The following is a 9,007-nucleotide window of genomic DNA, read 5'->3' as shown; positions in this document are numbered from 1 at the left end:
GGGGTTAAAATACATTCAGACAAAGAATAATTTATTTCCAAATATAGTAAATGTCAAGGAGCCCTTCTTTGTGTAGACTTGTGACAAGCACTAACTAGTCATGCAACCTGGACATATCTTCAGTGATGTTACAGTAATGTATAGCGATGTAACTGATGTATAACGCCACAAATAAAAAATGGACCTTCATGTACAGTACAAAAAGGCAGCATCTGAAATATACAGTATACTTCATAGCACTAGTTAGTACAGTATACTAAACAATTGATTCAGCAAACATATACAGTCACAGAAAAAAATTATTAGACCATCAAAAGTCATCAAAAACAATGATTATGCAATCAAGTACTAACTCCTGTGTGTATCATGTGACTAAAACAGACAGAAAAGAAAACATGGAATCGGAAAACATTGGAAAAGTTTTTATAATTAGGCTTAAGAAAGGACAAGACTTGGTTAAAGTTAAAGAACAATACTAGAGGTTGGCTGAATGCCGAGTAACTCTGCAGTCAAAATAAACATCCATTAGTCATCAATGAGAACTTTATTGTGTGCAGATTTGCATAAATCTTTCAAAAGGCAGAAATGCTTGGTTTACTAATGTAGTAAAGAAATATACTGTACTGGAACTAATTAATGCAAAAACAAATGTTCTGAATATCTGATAAAATATCATTTAGTATCATATGATGATGAAAAACAATTAATATTCCCAGAACAGAATATCAAAAGGTTACATTGAAGACCTGTTATTATGAACTTCAATAGAAAATCATGGCAAAATATGGTCAAATAATTCTTTCCAAAGCTGTAGATACGAAATGTATTCATGTATATGTTTATTTTTTGGCAGTGGGGTTACTCAGGCACACTGTTTTTTGTAGAGTGTCAATAGATATGTGTGATGTCCTGGATTTATTTCCACCTCAGCCTCCTCCTGTCCATTGAGGAAAGTTAAAAACATTGGTACACATACTGTCGAGGAAAAAATTATTAGACCATCAAAAGTCATCAAAAACAATGGTTATGCAATCAAGTACTAACTCCTGTGTGTATCATGTGACTAAAACAGACAGAAAAGAAAACATGGAATGTCTAAAAGCACTGTTTTTGTCAGTACAATGCCATAGATATTGATGTAAGAACTGAAGTGATTTTGGTTATTATCAAGAAAACATGGAAAATGGCTAGATATCAGCTCTGAAATTGAACTCTAATGAGCTATTTTTGTTGTTATCATTATATTTGTCTAAACAAATGTACCTTTAGTTGTACCAGGCATTAAAATGAACAAGAAATTGAAGAAAACAAGTTTGGTCTAATAATTTTTTCCGTGACTTGTACCATATCTGTGGGGGTTTTGACAGGTAATGGAAATCTTGTTTGCAGTAAGTGATAAATGTATGACTCTTAGCAATGCATGCAAACATTGCAATGCAATGCAAACATTTGAGTTACTGGAAGGTTGCTGGAAGGTGGTATTATTAAATGAAGCATGAGAAACACTATGATATTTTGGGCTTATTGACAGTGGTGAAGGAAGTAATCACATCTTCATCTTTTACCAGTAAGCAAAATTAATAATACTCCAATAGAAAACTGTTGGTTACAGGTAAAAAAAAAAAAAAATTTCCTTCAGTAAAAGGAAGTATTTAGCATTAAAGATACTTATGTAACAGAGCCTGGCCTCAAACAAAACAAACAAAAAAAATAACTGGGTTTAACAAAGCAAATAGTTCAGATCCTTCCATTAGATAATTACCTCAGTGAGTAATATGTTACAGCTGCAACATGTTCTGTATCCTTAACTGACGCAGATGTACAATAGATCCTCATTTCTACAACCATCAGTTTACAAGAGAGCATAAAGATTGTAATCTGGAGCAAGGAATCTTGATTGACCCTGTTCTAGAGACAAGAGGCAGATGAAGTGATTACCCATCATGCCTGGTGCCTACTGTACAAGTAAGTGGGGTCAGTGTTATGATCTGGGGTTGATTCAGTCGGTCAGGTCTAAGTTCAGCATGTGTTCATAAAATTAGACTAATTAGCTGAAGATACTGAACGGCCACATTTCTACACTATAGACTTTTTCTCTCCTGATGCTTTGCGATATGATGGAGACTTTACACAGTGGTCTGAGTCTTCCATCATCAATACAAGATCTTTGTGAAAAATGAATGCACTAAATGACAGAAATAAATGTTGTGATAACTATTGGATAAGTATTATGTGGCATAAACAATGCTATGGCAAATGCATCCTATAATTAAAGCTAAAGTTGGTCTAGGAGGCGTATATTACTGGGTTATTATTGATGTACATATATAATTATGATACAGGTGGTGAGGGTGGGGCTTATTTTAAATGCCTGTATTTAGTTTGGTGGTTTAATAATGCATCATATTATTTATTTGATTATTTATTTATTAATTTATTGCCATTTCTAGTTTTTTTTTTTTTTTTCATGTTTTCAAAAGTCGTGAATATGAATACACACATATACAATAATACATCATTTATAGCTGGTGGATTTTAATTTACATAAAAAATATGAATCTGAAAAATAACCAAGTTAGTATAAAATGCAGTGGAGTAAAAGGTGTAGTTTTATTTTTTTTTAGCCTAGGTACATACCTGAATCAAATATACTCAGTTACAATGAAACATATCGAATTTCTCCCTTTATTATATTATTATATTATTATAACTGTTATTTAACCAGGAAAAAAGCTCATTGAGATTAAAAACGTCTTTTCCAAGAGTGTCCTGGCCAAGACAGGAGTAGCAGTAGCAGAAGTTACACAAAATGGAAATCACAACCATACATCCACAATACGTAAACACAATGAAAGTCAGTACTAAAAACAAACTTAAAACTGATATGAACATACATATAAAACACCACCATTATTTTAAAAGGGACTAAAAGTATTTCAACAATGTTCCTTAAAAGCATTTCCAAGCTGAATCCAGTTCAAGCAATTGGAAAAACATCTACACTCACATTTGTCCTTTTCCCATTGATTTAAAATCACTTTAAATGTATTAAAAGAGAACAGTTCCTTCAGTTTAATGTCCTTCTGTAGGTTCTTCCAGGCAGTGGGAGCAGAATATTTAATATAGCTTTAAATATAGCTTTAAATAGTTTTCTTTCCCAGTTCTGTTCTGACTTTTGGAACCCATAAAGAAAACCGATCCTGGGACCGGAGACTGTAATTATTCAAGTCATTCCAACAAATGTAGACCACCAAATAGGATGGAAGCAGACCTAGGATACATGTATAGATAAAAGAATACCAATATTTCAGTCTGCGTGTAAAAAGATCTGTCCATCAAATTCGGGCATATAAAAGACAAATTTTAATAAATTTGCCTGGAAAATCAAAAATCAAGAACAAAATAAGCTGGAGGGGAAGTTTATGGTTCCAAATGTGAACTGTGTGACCAGGATTTTCCAGTTCTAGTGTTTTTTAGTCGGCTTTTTCTCTGGTGGGGTCTTTGTTTGCACACTGTTCACAATCATCTTAACAAACTAAAAAGCTTTTTGTAAAATTATCCAAAACACAGCAAACCCAAACAATTCATTACACTTTTACCACAGGACCTTTCACAATAATTAAATTCCACACTAACATCATTACACATTTGGCTTATGCTTGCTTCTTCACTAGGAACACTAGGTGGCGTCAAAAAACTGTTGTTTGTCAGATGCAAAGTCTCCAGAAGTGGGAAACTAGTGGGAGAACATCAGAAAAGATTCTATAAAGCTCATAAAATAACACTAAAAATAAGGGAAAGCACTGACATTCCAAACATCATCTTTAGTTATAAGATATTTATCTATATATTTACTGTTTGTTAAACCATATACTATTTATTGTCTGTGAGAGAGTCAATATGGAAAGACTACATAAAACCTTCTTTTTTATGAACATTTAATCACATATGTATGATTTAAACCAGGTAATTTAATGCCGTTTTATTCTGTTTACTTCCGTTCATTTATGGATCACAATAAATTTTTGATGATACTGTATAAAGATGATGATCATAGGGAATGATCAAACAGGCGCCGAGGTTGTGCAGCGTCTAAGTGGGTTCACTTTGTCTGTTTCTTGTCTGTCAGATGTTTAAGATAACATTTTTCAGTCTGTCCTTTTACTGCAGCTAAACGAGACAGGAGCAAGACACCGCTTAAAAAGATCCAAGACACTCCATCATACCGCACCGTGGACGTTTAAGATGAAAACAAACGAGATATGAAAACATTTCCCCCAGTCCTCCACAGTGTCTGAGCCAGTTACATTCAGTAGTGATGGAGTTATCATGGTAGCAGTGTGGTGCCTATGTTTTAAGGCTGTATATCAGTCTCATTCACCACATCGTGAAGCAGTATTTCAGTGTTGCCCACTTGTTTGACCTCTGGGGGAAATCCAGACAATCTGGTAATGATGTCACTTTTCAAAACCCATCAAGACCAATTAGTGTACAACTCAAGGACACGTGCACACAGGCGCAGAAAGACACACAGAAATACACACACAGACATTCATACACACATATATACACACACTATAATTAAGAAATAAGCCTATATAAACAGAGTAATACAATATCTTAAAACCCATTTAGTGGGAGCTCTGAAATAAACCTTTGGCTTATTACATTTGTCAGGTCTCTCAAACTGATTGGTCTGTCTCTTTCCTTCTCTCTCAGACGTTTATTCTTTTTTTTTCTTGGTCTGATGAAATATTGTACAGGAGATGAGTGAAATCTTGCTGGCCTGACACAAAGGGGTTGTTAGAGAGAGTTCTGGAAGGAAGTGTACAGACCAAGGAGACGAGAGGAGGGGAAGAAAAGCAGGTAATAATGCTGGGCTTTTTGGAACAGACCCCAAGCTGGGCTAGGTTTCACCAAGGTCTTCTTTTTCCTTCTTACAGACTGTGGGTGTAGAATAACACAGCGTTGACCCAGTGTCTCGTCCACATGACAGATTGACAGAAACGTTATTTCTCAGTGTCTTTTTCTCTCAAGAATCCTTTTGTTTAATGAGAAAGAGAGAAACGCAAAAGAAATACAGACAAGGAAAGTTCTGGGGAAATTCATTTCAGCCAAGCGAGTCAAGTGAACAGGAAACAGTAAGTGGTTCCAAAGCGTGCATCAATTTTCTGTTTATGATAAATGTGCAATGTTGGAGGGAACTTTACATTCAGATAAGTCTGATATTTGTGGTTAGAGTACTGGAGCTCAGAATTTTCCAATTCTATTATCAAAAAACACACTTGATCTGCAACTCAAGACAAAATAATCATATATAAATACCTAAAATAAAAGGCATCTTGTATAAAAAAAGCTGCTCATGGGTTCTTGCACTTGCATCGGATACTGTGTTTGTGTATCTGTCTAGACGTGGAATGTAGATTTACAAGCCTGTGCAGCCATGCAGATGTGGAACCAAAGAGCAAGTGTTATGGCATATCCCCTGGTGGGTAAGTCCACCATCTCCTCTCCTCGTCCTCCATCCACACCGCTGCTGCTGCTGCTGGCCTTCCACCTACCTACACCATCCGCCTCCTCCCCTCTTCCGTGTCCCCCCCCCCCCCCTCCCCATCAGTGACGGGAGCTGCAGCATCCCTGCTGGGCTTTGCCTGTTTATCTCTTCCGAAGCAGCCATGATTAATGAGGCCCTGAACACATCCTCTTTTTCCCCTGGACCTGGGGAGCCCCACAGCTGAGTAAACAGGCCCAGCCGCTGTTCCACCCTGCTGCACTGATCCCGGGTCTGAGGTGGTTCGACAGGGAACCCCCGCTACAGGTAGCAACTCATGACATCTATCAGAACTTTACTTTACTTGCTTCTTATGTCACTACATTTCTTGGGGTCAAAATACCAGAACTGTATTAAACAAACTGGATAAAACTACAACAGTGTGAGAGTGGATTCATGTGTCCTTACATACACCTTATAACCCACTTACTCCCAGTCTTTAAACATGTGCAGCACAAACACATGGGCTCCTTATGGCCAAGAAGCCCACATTGTAAAAAAAAAAAAACGAAAAAAAAACAAACAAACCACACTTTACACTTTCAGGTTCATTATGATTTTACTTTTCCTTTACCAGTACCACATACCTTCTGGTTATTAATATTTATAATACCAGATAAATGAGCCAAATGTGCAACTTAAAATTCATAGTGGAATGTAACTAAGTACTCAAGCAGTGTATGTGGCGGGGGGGGACTGGATAAGCAGTGGCTTCTTCCTACTCCCTTTCAGGTACAACAACAACAGTTGTTCCATTTTATTTTTTATGGTTTTTTTTGTTGTTTTTTTTTTTTCAGTTTTGTTTTGTTTCTTTAGTTTTTCTCCTTTTTTCCTATGTTTTGTATTATGTTTGTGTCTGAAATAAACTTAAACAAACAAACAAACAAACAAGTACACAATCAAAGTACCTTACCTCATTATTTCCGTTTTGTGGTACTTAATACTTACTCTACTACATCACTGAGGCCAATATTATTTTTTCACCACTACATGTGTATGACAGCTTTTCAGATTACAGTGTCTCACATCCTCCCTGTTCAGCAAAAACCATGAATATTCAAGATAGAAAATAGTAAACGTCTAAACTTAAGAGTTAAATTGTTCCCGCGTTACTTGAGAAAATTTGGCCAAAATCTTCAACTCAATAAACTTTTTGAAATCCCCATTGGGAAAGCCTGAAAACTGTTTCAAAGCTCAACTAAAGCTGACTTTTGAGAGATATGTGTTTATCAAAGGACATGGACTTTACAAAAATATAATGATCTTAAATCGTGTCATGGATTGATATAGATTTAACAGTATATGGAGTAACTGAAATGAGCTCAACCTTGGACATCTACAGCAACAGACACATTAAAGTAGGAGTAATGTGAATTTAATATACAGTATACGTATATTCAGTAAAACACTGACAGGGACTGTTTTACTGCACCATGACAACTTTTACATTTCATAATTTTTGTACATTTTGCTCATAATTTTGCATGTTTCTACTTATAATTGAAGTTTTAACTCTGTAAAGCCTGAACCATTAAATCATTGACAGAAAATTCCAGTTCTTTGAAACTGGAACCTTTATTGGTCCTTCTGAACTGTCAATTTTTATTATTTTTTTTCCAAATATCAATTTCCATGTATGAGTTTCAATTTTGTATCATATTTGATACATTGGGTCTCAATGCTCAAATATTACTATTTTTGAACAAACAAAAACATAATATAACACAAACATGTCTGACAAAGTGGTAATTCCTTTTCAAAATTGGCAAAGTTCTGCCTCCTTCCTCATTAATGACAATCTTGTAGTGTCACTGGAAAGGCCTCTGGTGAATTCCTCCTCCCGGTGTATAATTGTATACATCTAATCGTATACATCAGGTTTTTCCAAAAAAAAGGAAATATACAACTGATCATGTAGAGGGCTTCAAAACTCATGTATCAAATATGATACGTTTGGCGTTATAGGGTTAACTGAAACTGTTTTACTTACAATGGCGGATTTTCACAGTTTCACATTTTTTTTAAGTATACAATCAGAATTTTTCTTCCACCACTGCATAAAATGAAGCTTCCCACATAGTTATATATTTATCAACTACGTAAAAAGTTCATGTGTTCCAGTTGAAAGTTAGTTGAGTAATTCTAACTGGACATAACATAATTTTAATTAAAGCATTTTTTGTTTTGCAGAACACAGTAAAAAGAAAAATGCAGTGTCAATATTTCAGAGTCAAGCTATTTTAACCTAGATAGAGTATTTTTAGCTCTATGGTGAGTAAACCAGCTCCAACAGTAGAGTTAAAAGTCAGTGTAAAGTTCTGCACAGATGCAGTGTTAAATTCAACTCTACAGAGTGATGATTAGTGCCAGTCTGCCGCATTGCATTGTGGATACTGGACATCTTACTCATGGTGTTCTATTTTATGTGCAGGGGTTCAAGGGGGGTTTTGTGTTAATGTTTATTTAGGTTAATGTGTCTGTTTTACAACACTTATTGGCCTTTTTTAAATTGAATGTAACACCATTAGTCAAACCTGAAGGCAGAACAATGCCAAACCTGATTGTCACTGTAAAGTTATTATTGTATAAGTGATGGGTGAACTTTGATTATTCAGAGTAAAAGCAATTATTGGGGTAATTGACACCCATGAAGTAATTTAACTCCCTTCAAAGTATAAGACTGACAATAATACACTTGACTTATCATTACAAACCAAAGAGCTACTTTGAGAAATTTTGGAAAATTATCTCATGACCCCCACCTTGGAAACCCCTGCAATTCTACATTATTCCAGTATTAGCGGAAGGTGCAAACTGATGAAGAAAATAACACTGCAGACAAACAAATATTAACACATGATAGAGTTATTTTTAAACTAAATTTGGATAAAAAATAGCTCTATAAAGTGTAATCATATTATTATAACAGTGTGAAAAAACCACAGTGTTAAACATTTTTACACATTTCATTGTTAATTTTGACACTGAATTGAGTAGAACTAACTCTGAAAATTTGACACTGACCATAGAGTAAATTTTGCTCTAATTTTGAGTGGGTCAAATGCATCTGAAACAGAGTTAAATTCAACTCTAAGAGTTAAATTGACACTCTGTTTTTTTTTTTTTTTTACTGTACGCAATCAATAACAACTGAGCATGAGTAACTGGTACCGTACTATAAATATAGAAATGTCAGGAAATTCTTGTAGAGGTTTACATAAACCATATGAATTTTTGGGGGATGAATATTGTCTGCTTATTTGCAGATACTATATCCTGCATGAGTAATACCAGATTCTTACAAAGATTTTCTTTTGGCCGCTAGTTCCAAGATTGATCTGTTGATCCCCGTGCACTGACAGGATGGCTAATCAAAATAGATACCTAGACGACAAAGGCATTACTTGTGGGTAGAAAACAACATAATTGCCAACAGCATATGGAATCTAAAACAGC

This window comes from Sphaeramia orbicularis, chromosome 19 (genome assembly GCF_902148855.1).
Source record: "Sphaeramia orbicularis chromosome 19, fSphaOr1.1, whole genome shotgun sequence".
NCBI classification, from domain to species: Eukaryota; Metazoa; Chordata; class Actinopteri; order Kurtiformes; family Apogonidae; genus Sphaeramia; species Sphaeramia orbicularis.
Note: the sequence above shows the minus strand (reverse complement) of the source record.